Here is a 14,359-nt window from a genome sequence, read left to right on the forward strand (position 1 = left end):
TCCCATTCCATCAGTTGCCTTTTAGTTTGCTGATTGTTTCCTTTGCTGTGCAGAAGCTTTTATTTTGATGAGGTCCCAATAGTTCATTTTTGTTTTGGTTTCCCTTGCCTCTGGAGATGTGTTGAGTAAGAAGTTGCTGCGACCTATATCAAAGAAGTTTTGCCTGCTTTCTCCTCGAGGATTTTGATGGCTTCCTGTTTTGCATTTAGGTCTTTCATCCATTTTGAGTTTATTTTTGTGTATGGTGTAAGAAAGTGGTCCAGGTTCATTCTTCTGCATGTTGCTGTCCAGTTTTCCCAGCACCACTTGCTGAAGAGACTGTCTTTATTCCATCAGATATTCTTTCCTGCTTTGTCAAAGATTACTTGGCCATACATTTGTGGGTCCATTTCTGGATTCTCTATTCTGTTCCATTGATTTGAGTGCCTGTTTTTGTTCCAGTACCATACTGTCTTGATGATTACAGCTTTGTAATACAACTTGAAGTCCAGGATTGTGATGCCTCTTGCTTTGGTTTTCTTTTTCAAGATTGCTTTGGCTACACGGGGTCTTTTCTGGTTCCGTACAAATTTTAAGATTGTTTAAGATTGTTTAAGATTTGTTCTAGCTCTGTGAAGAATGCTGGTGTTATTTTGATAGGGATTGCATTGAATATGTAGATTTCTTTGGCTAGTATTGACATTTTAACAATATTTGTTCTTCCTATCCAGGAGCATGGACTATTTTTTCATTTTTTGTGTCTTCAATTTCTTTCATAAGCTGTCTATAGTTTTTAGTGTATAGATTTTTTGCCTTTTTGGTTACATTAGGTATTTGGTTAGGTATTTGGTTAGGTATTTTATGGTTTTTGGTGCAATTGTAAATAGGATCGATTCCTTGATTTCTTTCTGTTGCTTCATTATTGGTGTATAGGAATGCAACCGATTTTTGTGCATTGATTTTATACCCTGCACAGTTGTCTTAAATGTTAAATTGCTATATAGTTAAAGTACCTGATGTGTTATGGTGAGGATGAAATAAAATAGTGCATGTAAGGTATTAATAGAGAACTTGGTAGTGAGCACTTAATATATGTAAGTAGGCACTTAATGATGTAATAAATGTGAAATGTAATAACCTATGTGCTACCTTTCTCCCCTAAACATAAGCTTCTGGCAGGGAGGGATCATGTCTATTCTTCTTGAGGTCATAGTAGAAGCTTAATAAAGGGCACCTGGATGGCTCAGTTGGTTAAGCATCCGACTTTTGATCTCAGCTCAGGTCATGATCTTATGGTTTGTGGGATTGCGCCCCACGTCAGGCTCTGCGCTGACAGCGTGGAGCCTGCTTGGGATTCTCCCTCTCTCACTCTCTCTCTCTCTCTCTGTCTCTCTCTGCCCCTCCCCTGCGTGCACACATGCTTTCTCCCTCTCAAAATAAATAAACTTTAAAAAATGTGTAAAAAAAACAAAGCTCAATAAATGTGTGTCAATTCAACTGACTGGTTATATGATACTCACATAAGCCCTTAATTAGTCTTTTGTCAGTAGCAACAATCATGGCTACTTTGTTTCAAAACTGTGGAATTATGTAGATAATATAAAGTATGTCTTGTAATAGCTTTATACTTAATTTTCTGTATTTTGAATCCACCTTCTCATAAAATAACAGTGATTCCTATCTGTGATTTTGATTAAATCTTCACAAATATGCAAATAATTTTATTGTTGAAAACTAAAGAAATTTAAACTCTGATTGCTTTAATACTTCTGTGTGAACACATAAAAGAAATCTCACTGATTATAAACCTGAATGGAAGGAGACATTGATACCAAAACTTAAGAGAAGGTTAAAATATTTTCCTTTTTATTTTTGGGTACAAATGTGTCAATGATCCTGGAATTCTCATTGTTTCAAATAAAGTGAGGTCATTGTGAAAAGATTTGGTTTGGGAGAGCTGAGTCATACTTTTTTATCCTATCCTATCAAACTGCTCCCCAATCTTTACCCCGTCAGAAAAATTGGCGATTGCACCCCTCAAACTGATGGAAAGCGAACATAAGCAACACTTTCTGTCTCAAAGCTGCCCCTTTTCTGCATCCTACTTCCTTGATGTTGACCTAGAATCTTTACTTACAGATTTTAACTGAAAAAGACGTTAATAGATTTAGACTGCTATTGGCAGATTGCCCAGTAAAATTAAGTTGATAATGTTAACAAGAATGTTAGTGCAAATTTTGCTAATGATGACTCACACTCATGATATTGTAGGAGTTCATAACCTGGCCTTTCGTAAAAAAAAAAAAAAAAAAATCCAATGACACTTATTCAAGATGGTGAGGCAGACTTTATTTAGTACCACTAGGTGTAGGGACCACTTTGATAGAATTTTGCAGTGGGGGAGAGAGATTGGATTCAACTTTGAATACCCCATGGGCAAGTGGGAATTTATAGCCAAGGAATTGAGTGGGAATCAGTGTTTGGAAAATTACTTAGAGGAAACATCAGGGGTCGGGCATTTTGGCTAAACCAACCTAACAGAATCCTTACTGAAGACAGACCAGGGTGATGGGACATGGCCTGAAGGATGGAGAGGGATGATCAGATATCCAGGGTAGGAGGTTCTGGTTAAACTGACTCAGCAGGGTTCTTGCTAAGACAGGATTTTACAGGGAAGTGCAAAGATAGGGTCTAGGAGAAGGTTCAGGAGCCTGACTCACATATGGTCAAGCAAAGAATCTTTGTCAGTTCCCTAATCTCTATGGGTTCTGGTGGGTCCCCGAATGAAGCATTCAAAACACAAGCTCTAATGGTCCATCCCCACATGAAATTTTCAGCCACCTGGGGAGAGACAATAAACAAGTAATTATAGAGTATAGTAAGTAGTAAAATGGCACAAACAGGAAGCTGTAAAGGAAAATAAGGAGGGACCACTGTGGTAAAGCCTACAGGAGAGACATTTTGAGGAGGCTTTGAGTAGAGGAAAGAAAAGGTGCTGGTTAAGGGAACAAGCAGAGAGTGAGCTCCCAGGCAGAGGAGAGCAGTGCAAAGCACTGAGGCAGGATGAGCCTGGTGTGGTTTCTGAAGCTGGGGAAAGCCTGTGTGGCTGGAGTGCAGGGGGGACGATGCCAAACGCTGAAGTGGAGAGCGAGCCAGACCGGTGTTTTATTCGACATACAGTGGTAAACCAGTGACGAGTTTGTCAACCAGGTTGGGGTTAGACCTGGTTTGCCTCTTATTTGTTTACTTGTTTGTTTTCCCATACAAATAGATGTTTCTAAAATGTCAATCACAAAAGCACCAGGATCAGATGGTTTAACAGGCAGATTCTATCATTCTTTTATTATTATTATTATTATTCATTATTATTACCCTTGGTTTTTTCTTAAGTTCTTATTCAAATTCCAGTTAGTTAACATACATGTAATATTAGTTTCAGGTGTACAGTATAGTGATTCAACACTTCCATACATCACCTGATGCTCATCATAAGTGCACCCCTTATTCTCCATCACCTATTTCACCCATCCCCATCCCGTCCCCGCTGGTAACCATCAGTCTGTTCTCTACAGTTAAGACCATCAGTTTGTTCTCTACAGTTAAGAGTCTGTTTCTTTGTTTGTCTCTCCCTCTCTCTTTTTCCCCCTTTGCTTGTTTGTTTTGTTTCTTAAATTGCACATATGAGTGAAATCATACAGTATCTGTCTTTCTCTGACGGACTTATTTCATAGCTTCTTAAAGTGATTGCTGTGCATTATACGAAGAGAACCAGTTGTAGTGGGGCCAGTACAAGAGTCAGGGAGACCAGTTAGGAGGCATTGCAGCAGTGAGTGAGAGGTGATGGGGCTTCTGTAGGCTGATGGCAGTGGGGCCCTGAAAATGCACAAATAAATATACCTCATAGTTAAATAAATGCTTTTTAAAAATAACAAGGATTGAGTGTCTTAATGTTGATGTTGCTCCCAAGTAATGCACTAACATTATGGAACAAATAATGTCCACTTTCCACATAAATGCATAGGATTGACTTGTAATTTTTATGTAACTTTTATTTTTATTGACTTCTCTTGCCTGGGTAGAAGGGAACACCTACACCAGCCATAACCATAGGAGCTGAGAGACAGTGACTGATTCTTCTGCCAAGCAAACTCCTGTTAGCAAAGCCTGAGTCATGCAGGCAACAGTCCATTTATATACATTTGTCTTAAAATAGGCCGGACGGTAGAAGGAGAGAAGGAGGAAATCATACTCCCAAGTTGCCCTTACTAATATCCTTTTTGGGGCATTGGGTGCGTGATCCGTTATCAAAGATGTATCAGCTCATCCTGGGAGGATGTAGAGACTGAAGATTCTGTGTGCATCTGTGTGTGTCTCGCTACTTTAATAACCCATACGTCACCATAGTTAACTATAGACAAAACAAGTTCACAGAAATTCCATTAGTGAAAAGGTTTCAAGAGAAATGGCTTCACTTGGTGACATAAATACCACCCCCCACTACCACCACCATAGTAAACTTCATGTGCATCTAAATTGCTTGGCAGCAAATAAACAGGTTTGAAATAAATAATTTGGTCAAGTCCCTCTAGAGAAGCTACAGTCTGTAACGTAGAATGTGGGCTTGTTCTCTGGGTAATGACTTTATCACAGAAAATAGTGTTCTTTGTTTTGAGCCTCATTAGGGAAAAGAGACTCAGCACTCTGCTTCACCTCGGCCTTTAACCCCATTTCCTCTCTTGAGGCTGCAAGCTGTGGCTTGGGTGATTGACATGTTGCAGGCAGGAAGGAGGGGGACTCCTACCTGAGGCTACAACGAAAAACTGGGGTCAGCTGAGCTCTCGCTTTCCCACAGTGCAAAGCAGTCAGTCAATTTGTTTGCTTACTTACTTACAAATGACATTTTATGAATGGGGATGAAAGGAAAATGCTTACTATAAGATCATTTATTTTACAAGATTTTAAACATATCAATCAAGCATTAATCCGGGATGTAGAAGATGCTTTCCACCACCCATATGATTCAGAAATTGGCGGTAATCGTTGAGGAAATGCTGGAAAAAATTTCAAACAATTCAGAAGCATAGAAAAAACTAAAATTCCCTTTCTCCCTTCCCACACCTCCTCCTCCACTCAAACCAACCACTGTTACATGTGGTCCAAATCCTTTCCCATTGCTTCTAAGAACACGCAGATTTATGTGTAACAGGTAACATAGAACTGACACATAGCATGTAGCATAGATTTAAAAAAATTTTTTTTTAACGTTTATTTATTTTTGAGACAGAGAGAGACAAAGCACGAACGGGGGGAGGGCCAGAGAGAGAGGGAGACACAGAATCCGAAGCAGGCTCCAGGCTCTGAGCTGTCAGCACAGAGCCCAACAGGGGGCTCTAAATCACGGACCGTGAGATCATGACCTGAGCCAAAGTCGGACACCTAACCGACCGAGCCACCCAGGCGCCCCTAGGATAGATTTTTAAAAATAGGGACTCTACTACATATATTGTTCTGCAAACTATTTTTTTACTCTCAAGACACTGTACTTTAAGAGCCACTCCATACCTTTTAATGAATGGATCACTATCTTGCCAGCATCCCATTTGTAAACATTTAGAAATTTACTTTCAAATAAGAAGTTTTCTACGTAATGGTAGGATTCTTTCTATGTAAGGGGAGAATGTATGTACCTATGCTGTCGTACAATTTTTCTCTAAATGCTGAAACCAACTGTGGATATGAACTGAGAACCATTTGAATTTACGGAAAACAGGCCCTGAGACATTTAGGAACTCGTCCAAGGTTGAGGGGCACTGAGCCGTCCGCCTCCCTCTCAGCCTGGGGTCTTTCTTTTTGAGCCAGTGAAGCAACTGTCCCCTGGGGATTAGAAGGGCACCGAGAGGGGGAAGAAGCTTTCAGTGGAGAAAATAATACAAGGAAAGGAGGCAGGAAAGTGACACAACGGGCAAGGGAAGAAGGAAGGACAAAGGGAGTTGGTGACCTTGCCAGGGGCCCCGAAGAGAAGAGGGAGACCACAGGAGATCCTTGGAACCATTTTTTCAAAGGATATTTTGTTGTCAAAATAAAATTTAAGGAAGAAACCAGAAAGCATTCACATAGGAAGGACATTGTGAAATTTGAATTAAGTCCTGGCAGATGACTCAAAGAACATTGCTGTGACTCAGATTGGAATAAAAGAGCATGATGCAAGCTTTGGGGGGGGGGGGGGGGATGATTTTTTGTGTGGTTATTTTGGGGCTTAAGCATGAAGAAGGTTAATAAAAAATGAGGTATGTTGCCTCCTGGCAACATTGCAAAGGAGGTACCAACCCTGGCTGGGTCCCCACTTTCTCATCCTCAGCTTTCTCCCACTTTGGATGGCATCCTCCACCATCTAATGCCCAATTTCTGTAGTGGGGGGGGGGGGACATGCAATTTGAGAATGAGATACAGCAAGACAAATAACAGAGTTTCCAAAAGATGTTTTTATTCACATTCTACGAGTATTAAAAGAAAGTTAATTATTCACCTCCAACAATATTTCTCTTACTTTATACGAAGTGTTCTGGGAGATTGGAGAAAGTGAAATCCTCCCCAAGTCACATACTTCATCCTTTGTACTGCTGGCCATGGCCTTCATGTTCTCTGCTTCCTTGTCATCAAAACTTGCTTTGAAAACAGGTCAGGATGAGCTCGGAAAAGGTACTTCTGGATCATAGACACAACTGTTACAGTGAGTGGGCTATCTGCATTATGTCAGGGAACGAAACCTAGGCCAAAGAATCCATCTATTTGGGGTGCAATATGAGTTGGAGGAGTGAGTACTCTGGAAGAGAAGTTGGTCTTCACAGGCTCTGATGTTTGTCTACCTCTCTGCCTGCTCCTGAGGCCAGGCCAAATAAGCATCCAGGGATGTAGCCAATGTTTTTAGGATGGGGAGAGATTACACCGTCATTAGTCAAGTAAAATATTGGATAGATTCTTGAGTATGCAAACATATACAAATGGAGAGTTTTTCATTGTGGGTGAAGTGTGCTATTTTAAATACATTGGGCCCTCTTCATGTGACCAAGGCACAGTGAGGACATAGGAGCTCTGGTGAGGGGATCTTCAAGGCCTGAAAATAAGGACTGCCCCCAAGGAGTTTGTACAAGGATGTCACAATGGAAGTTTCAGCCTAGTTGTTTGATGTTCCAGTGAATTTCATTCTGTGCTGCCTTTCCTAAGTGGAGGAGGTGGGTTAGTCAGAGACTGCAGGAAACAGAAACTACTCTAGATATTTTAATCAGAATGAGGTTTATTTCAAGGAATTTGGTGGTTAGGAAATTTTAGAAGGGCTGGAGGAGTGGACTGTAGGTTAGGCCTGCAGAAGTGACTTTCAGAACAGATCCACTGAATGGGCACCCAGGGGAACTGTTGCTCTGGCCACCATCCAGAGGTGAGGCGTCAAGAAGCTGATACTAGAATATGAACCATGATGTCAAGTGCAAACCGCCGAAGCTGTGATCCAGAGATAAGGAAACCTCTGCCATGACTGATGGAAATGCTTCTTCATGTCCGTGAAGATGATGGGTGGACACTGAAACACGGATGCAGAGGAGTGCTATCTCCACCTCTGTGGCCTTGCTCACACTGAGAGACCTCTTGCCCACCTCCCTGCTCTGTTCTGCCTTCTAAGTCTTGTTCAAGTGCCATCAATTAGCAGAACCTAATTTGTATCCAGAGCCCTAACTACAGGAGAATCCGAAAATGATTATTTTCAGTTTTGCAATATAGGAAGCTCACAAGAAAAGAAATCAGAAATGATGCTAGGGACCAATTCACCGTGTCTGCTATAGAAGGGAGGACTAGGTGGGGGGGTCGTGTCAGGGGGGTGATTCCCATTTCCTTCAGGTGCAGGAAGGTGAGCTTTAGGGACACTACTCAAAAAGCTAGAAATGTGTTCTTTGTGGCTTGCAGTTTCCAAGGGATGAGGGGGCGTGAATTCTGATCCCTGCCTGGGGAACCTAAAAATGAGAGGTGCTCTGACTGTAGGAACAAAGGTGATTTTGGTGCTGCATTGTGACTGGCCTGTTCTCCCAGAATTTGAGACTGAAAGGAAGAAAGTGAAAGGAAGCGTGAAGGTTTCTAATGGACATAATGGCCCCCAGTCAAGAGAAAGCTGGTGTGCAATTGACTCATGTCTGTGCAAATGGGTTGTCTGGATCAGAGGAGGAGCTTCAGCAGGAAGAGGATGGAGTTCAGCTGTGAATTCTTAGGGACTGAGCAAAGAGCCATAAGCACGGAGTAGGAGGAGAGTGTAGCAACCACATCAAGAAGGACTCCCAAGAACTGACAAACTTTAACCCGGGGAGAAGCAATCTCTTTTTACACTGTGCCAGGCCTGGGGAGTGTGCCGAAGGCTCAGGCCAGCTTCAGATAAGTACAAATGGTCGCTTCCTTAACTCTGTTCACTCCCCATATTTATGAGTCAGAAATTAGGTGTAAGAAGGAAGGAGCAGGAGCTGCATGGGGATGAAAGCAAGTTCTGTGGACTAAATTGTGTCCCTCAGCTTCATTTCAAATATTGAAGCCTAACTCCCGTTGTAGCTGAATTAATGACAGAGCCTTTAAGAAAGTGCTTAGAGTTAAATGAAGTCATAAGGGTAGAGCCCTTATCCTACAGGATTAGTCCCCTTATAAGAAGAGACACCAGAGAGAACTCCCTATCCACCTGGTAAGGATACAACAAGAAGGCAATTATCTCCAACCCAGGAAGATAGTCCTCACCAGGAACTGAACTGGCAGGACCTTGATCTTGGACTTCCTAGCCTTCACACTGTGACAAATAGATGTGTGTTGTTGAAACTACCCAGTCTACAGTATTTTGTTGTGATAGCCTGAACAGACTACACAGTGAGAAGCCATCCAAGCCCCTTTATCTATCTGATTGTGACCTGCAAGCTGGAGGAAGGGAAGACTCTCAACTTTAAAATGAGTTTGGAGTTTCAGTGATCACATAAAGCTGGATATTTTGCTTACTAAACTGAGACCATAACCTATTGCATGTTCTCAGAGAGTGAGCAGAAACATCATGGGATTGTTCTAGATATTTTTCCAGAGACTAGGGAAGAACTAGTGCAAAGAGTGAATTAAAAGAGACAGTCGGGACACGAGAGAAACCTGCTTGATGAGGACATCCCAAGAATTGTTCTTGTTTAACATCTTGATTACAAGTTAGCCTCAGAAATCAATTTATCATGTTTCATAGTCAAGATCACCCACATATCCTTAAGGAGATGGGATGACTACAGGCCTCTTAGAAATGACTATACCTGGCTGAGTGTGCCAGTCAAAATTGAATCGGCTCACCATGGAAACAAAGAAAAGAGAGTGGGAGAGCAGGCTGAGGTTATTGACACCTCTCCAAGTCCAGCACAAGGGAGGGGTCTTGGCCCAACAACCTGAAATGTTTCCATTTCCATGGCAAACTGTCCCTCTGGTGGGTGAGAGGGCATCCATCTTTCTAAGTAGAGAGATGCTCCTTAAGATTGATTAATTACCATTGTTGTGATTCCATCATCACCTTTGGGTAAATCGGTTCACCATGTAACAAGTTGAGAGAGAAAGAGAATGAGAGAGGTGCTGAGGAGGGGGTTGGGGGAAGGAGGGAGAGAGATGGTGCAGTGGGGGAAACCTAAGATTATTTCAGCTTCACGGTTGCATTTCTCACACCGGCAGTTTTGATTTTACCTGGGCTTCCCGTGGCTGGGGGTGAGAGTAGGATGCACCCATTTGCTAACACGAGTTTTTGAGTCTTTGGGATAATGTGACAATGCATGGTAAATTCACGGGTTGACATTGTGATTTGTGTATACCAGTCCCAGTGAGCTTGGTTAATGTGAGCCTGCCCCTGCAGGAGGAGTCTATTCTCAGTCTCCCAAATATCAATCAGTCAAGCAATGGATTCGTAACGTTTTAGTTTTAAGACTGTTACGCATGCACTAGTAAATTATCAAGGTAAATACCTTATGAGGAGTCTCTTGGCAACTAGCTTGCTGTACTTCTGGAGATAGGCATTATTAAAATGCTTTTCTGTTTTCAAATGTACCAATGACCTATATAAACAGAGGGAGAATTCACACTTGTAAGCCCTCAAGGAATCCATGAAGATCATAGCATTTAAGTTGGGGTTCTTTAATGAATCACAACCTAGTTTCCTCTATTGTTCATGACTGTTTCATGGTTGCTGAAAATGTTTGCTAAGCAAAGAATCTCACAACTTCTTACTTTAACATACTAATGTATTTGGTATGTGATAGGTAAATTGCCTCAGGTGGTCAGAGCAGAGACCAGTTATCATCGATGTGGCAATCACAATTGTGTAAATAGTCTGACAAGGAAATGTAATTTCTTTCCAGGTACCAAAAGCCAAATCAAGGAGAGTATATCCATTAGCCTCCTTTTGGCTGGTTTCTTCAGCCACTCTGGCCCTTTTCCCAAGCAGGATAATTCTCATTACTAAAATAGCACGGCTCTAAAGCAGGCCACATGATGTTTAGATGGGGTGAGGATTTGTGGCAAACATTCCTTTTACCAATGTGAAACCAGAATAGGTTAGTACCCTCTTTTTAGGAAGAAACCTAATCTGTTGGGTAAGGGAGGACCCAGATTTTGATGAGAAAAGTTGACTCTGATGAAAGCAAAATATGTGGTCTTTTTTCACCCCTTGTCTTTAAATCTTTTAATTGACTAAACAAAATGAAACCATTCTTGCTCGCTTAGGAGTCAGCATTTCAAATATGTCAGTTTATTTAATGTTAGATTTTGAAGATGCTGACTAACATTATCAAGATCTTGTATATCCCCTAAAGGAAATTAACATACACTTTCAAGTCTAATTGTAATTTAGATTGCTCAGTTTCCAAACAAGGGACAGTGTAATGTGTTTGAATTCGCTGTCCTATGTGATCCTAGAATTTTACCGGAAATGAATGAATGCATAGCAAAGTAGTGTGGGTTTATAGGTTGAAAAGTCAATAAAGCTAAAGATAAAAACTTAGCAAAATTGAGGTAAAGAACAATTCACTAATTTACATACCATAAAATTTACCCGTTGTGAGTGTTCAATTATTTTTAACCAATTGGCAGTTGTGCAGCCATCATCAGTCCCAGTTTTAGAACTTTTCTATGGCTCCAGAAAGTTCTCTTATGCCCATTTGCAGTAAATCTCCACTCTAGCCTCAGGCTCAGGAACTAATCTAATTTCTGTCTCTATAGATTTCATATAAATGGAATACAATATGTTCTCTTTTGTACATTTGGCTTCTTTCAATTGGCATCATTTGACTATTATGAATAACACTGTGATGAATATTCTGTGTAAGTCTCTGTAGATGTTTGATTTTTATTTGGGGGGTAAATACTTCAGAGTGGGATTTCTAAATTGTATGGTAAGGTTATGTTTAACTTTTTAAGAAACTGCCAAATGGTTTTCCCAAGTGGCTCTACCATTTTCCATGCCCATCAGCAATGTATGAAAGTTCCTATTTCCCCGTGTCCCCTCCAACACTTGTTACTGTCTATCTTGATTTTAGCTATTCTGATAAGTATGAAAAGGTAAGTCATTATTGTTTTAATTTGCATTTCCTTGATGAGTAATGGCGTGTACACTTTTGCATATGCTTATTAAATATTACTATATCTTCTTTGGTAAAATATCTATTTAAATCTTTTGCTTATTTTTTATTGGGTTATTTGTCTTATTGAGTTGTGAAAATTCTTCATATATTCTGGATACAAGTCTTTCATTAGTCATATGACTTGCAAATATTTTTTCTCCCAGTCTGTGACCTGTTTATTGTTTTCTTAGTTTTCTTTTGGAGCACAAAAGTTTTTAATATTGATGAAGTCCAATGTATCAATATTTTTATTTTATGGACCGTCTTTTGGTGTTACTGGCTTTTTCTTTTTCTTCCCTTTTTCTTTTTGGTTCTACGATAAACTGGTTCATGAGAACATATGTTCTCCCCGTCCCCTTTGCTATATCCCTAAAATTGCACGGAAATATTCTTTGACTTAAAACGTTTATTCATTTATTTATTCAGAGAGAGAGAGCACGAGCACATGTAGGGGGAGGGGCAGAGAAAGGAGATAAAGAGAATCCCAAACAGGCTCCACACTGTCAGTGCAGAGCCTGACGTGGGGCTCAAATCCACAAATTGTGAGATCATGACCTGAGCTGAAATCAACAGTTGGATGTTAACCAACTAAGCCACTCAGGGGCCCCATGCACAGCAATATTCTACTGAAGGAAAACTACAGTACAGAAGAGTTTCCATACTGGCATATCTCTAAAAGACTGTCTCAAGAATGAAGACGAATGAGCTTGCATGAGATGAAGTGGGAGCAAAACTTAAAACACAACACGGAAGTTACTGTTACAGAAATGGTGTGGTAAACCTAACATTAAATTAATAGTCACAAGAGGATGGAGGAAAAGGGGTAAGAAGTGGCCAAAAAGTTATTATTGTTGATTCTTTCTGGGGATTCTAAAAGAAAAAGAGGCCTTTGGGGAGACTTTAACTCTTGGTGGGCCATGCGAGGGGCTGGTGATGTCTTCTTCTCTGTTATTCCCCTACCTCTCTTCTGGTGACACAGATTGAGTGACTTAGTAGAGTGTCAAAGAGTGGGAAGAACAGAGCACTCAGTCAGTAATATATACAGAAAATAATGTAGAAATGTTGGGAGTCAGAAAACTCAGGCTTATATCCTGGCTGTGCCCCCGCTTGATCTCAGAGTGTTGGTTTCTTCCCCCTTTAAGATGGGAACAACAATTCCACTTCACAGGGGTTTATGAAGATCGGGTTGGGGGGGGGTGCTACTTGTAAATGTGCCTGCTGCACAATAGGACCTCAGTCAACTCAACCACAAGGACCCAGAGAAGTTCAGGGGCAAAGCATACTTAGGGGTGAAAAGTGTGCTGGCATTAGGTCCCACAAGTTGAGAGATTAAAACAACAATTCATGGCAAAATTCTACATTCCTGCTGTAAATTTACCTAACCAGACACTAAGGAAAAGAATCCCAGTGTCATTAGTAATCTGATTTGAGGAGTGAAATATAGGAAAGGCTCTCTGGGAGAAAGAAACCCCAGAGGTTTTTTTGTTGTTGTTTTTATCTGAAGTTATTAGAGGTATAGGCAATCTTAGACTCTAATTGAAAGATAAATGATACTGGAGGACAAAGAGGAAGAGATTAGTTGTTATCTAAGCACTATCATTAAAAAAGAAAAAAACGGGAAGAGTTTTTCTCAGTAGTCAAATGAAGGGGTTGTCATAGCTAACTAACCTCTGAGGCCATTTCTTGTTTATGATTCTACCATGAGGAAAAGCTTTTCATAGAAGTAAGACTGTATTTGCCAGAAAGAGACTTTCCAGAGAGATTTTAAGGGAGTTGATAAGAGAGTTGCCCCAAAAACCCCTAAAGAGGGAATGAATTTTGAATAAAATAAGAAAGCAGAAATAAAAAATTCCTCCCTGAAGACACATGCCAGTATTGAAAATTAACATGCAGGAAACACAGAGATAGAATCTTCTTTATATAGGAATTCATAAAATGTTGATATTTTGGAATGTGATGCTGGGGATGGGTAACTCTCAGATTGCAATGTTAGACATAGTAATTAAAGGTGGAAGGCCTGGAAATTTGCAATTGAAGGACAGATCATTTAAAGGGCCTGGGCCTACACCTGGGATTACAGGAATACCGTGGCCCACGTATGTCATAATTAAATAGATTGTCATTGAAAAGAGTATTTCCAGAGACTGGCAATTTGCCCCTAATTTTCTAGGTCTGCAAACCTGGTTGCCAGCACCCAGCTGCCTAGACCCACCAGGCAGATTTATCTGTGGCTTATATAATGGCTATGACAAAGTTTTAAAATATATGCTTCAATACTTAAATATGATGTTCTATAAAAATGTAAGTACTAAAATAACCTATTCCTCACACCTGTGCTGAATATTTCTCATTCTTTCTTCTTTATCTTTTCTCCACCCTCCACCACTCTGCTCTCAGCCCTGGGAGGCTGCCCTGTTTGAATTGTATCGAAGGGCCCTTTGCCCCCTAGATCCCTGGGGGGACCCTGGCAAATGCATACTTTAGTGCTAGGTTAGGAAAGAAACCTGATTAAATTTATCAACCTTGGGAGAATGGGAATTTTGTCTGTGTGTGTGTGTGTGTGTGTGTGTGTGTGTATAACTACAATAGCAACATATGCTGATTTTGAAATATTTCTGAATATATCAATCTGTATAGAGGCAACATTGAGAGGCACCTTTTCCTTTTGAATCACAAGTTTCTAAAGATACATCAAAATAACTTACATGGTTTTAGTTCAGAAT

The 14,359-nt window shown here is 40.6% G+C and overlaps 1 protein-coding gene across 4 annotated transcripts in view; it reads left to right on the forward strand.

The window, feature by feature from the left end:
• The window catches only part of PTCD2 (pentatricopeptide repeat domain 2), a 115,066-nt gene that overhangs the window by 62,341 nt on the left and 38,366 nt on the right, over positions 1 to 14,359 (forward strand). The gene's annotated exons all lie outside the window — the stretch shown is intronic.

The sequence above is a fragment of the Felis catus genome, chromosome A1 (assembly GCF_018350175.1).
Source record: "Felis catus isolate Fca126 chromosome A1, F.catus_Fca126_mat1.0, whole genome shotgun sequence".
Taxonomy (NCBI): Eukaryota; Metazoa; Chordata; class Mammalia; order Carnivora; family Felidae; genus Felis; species Felis catus.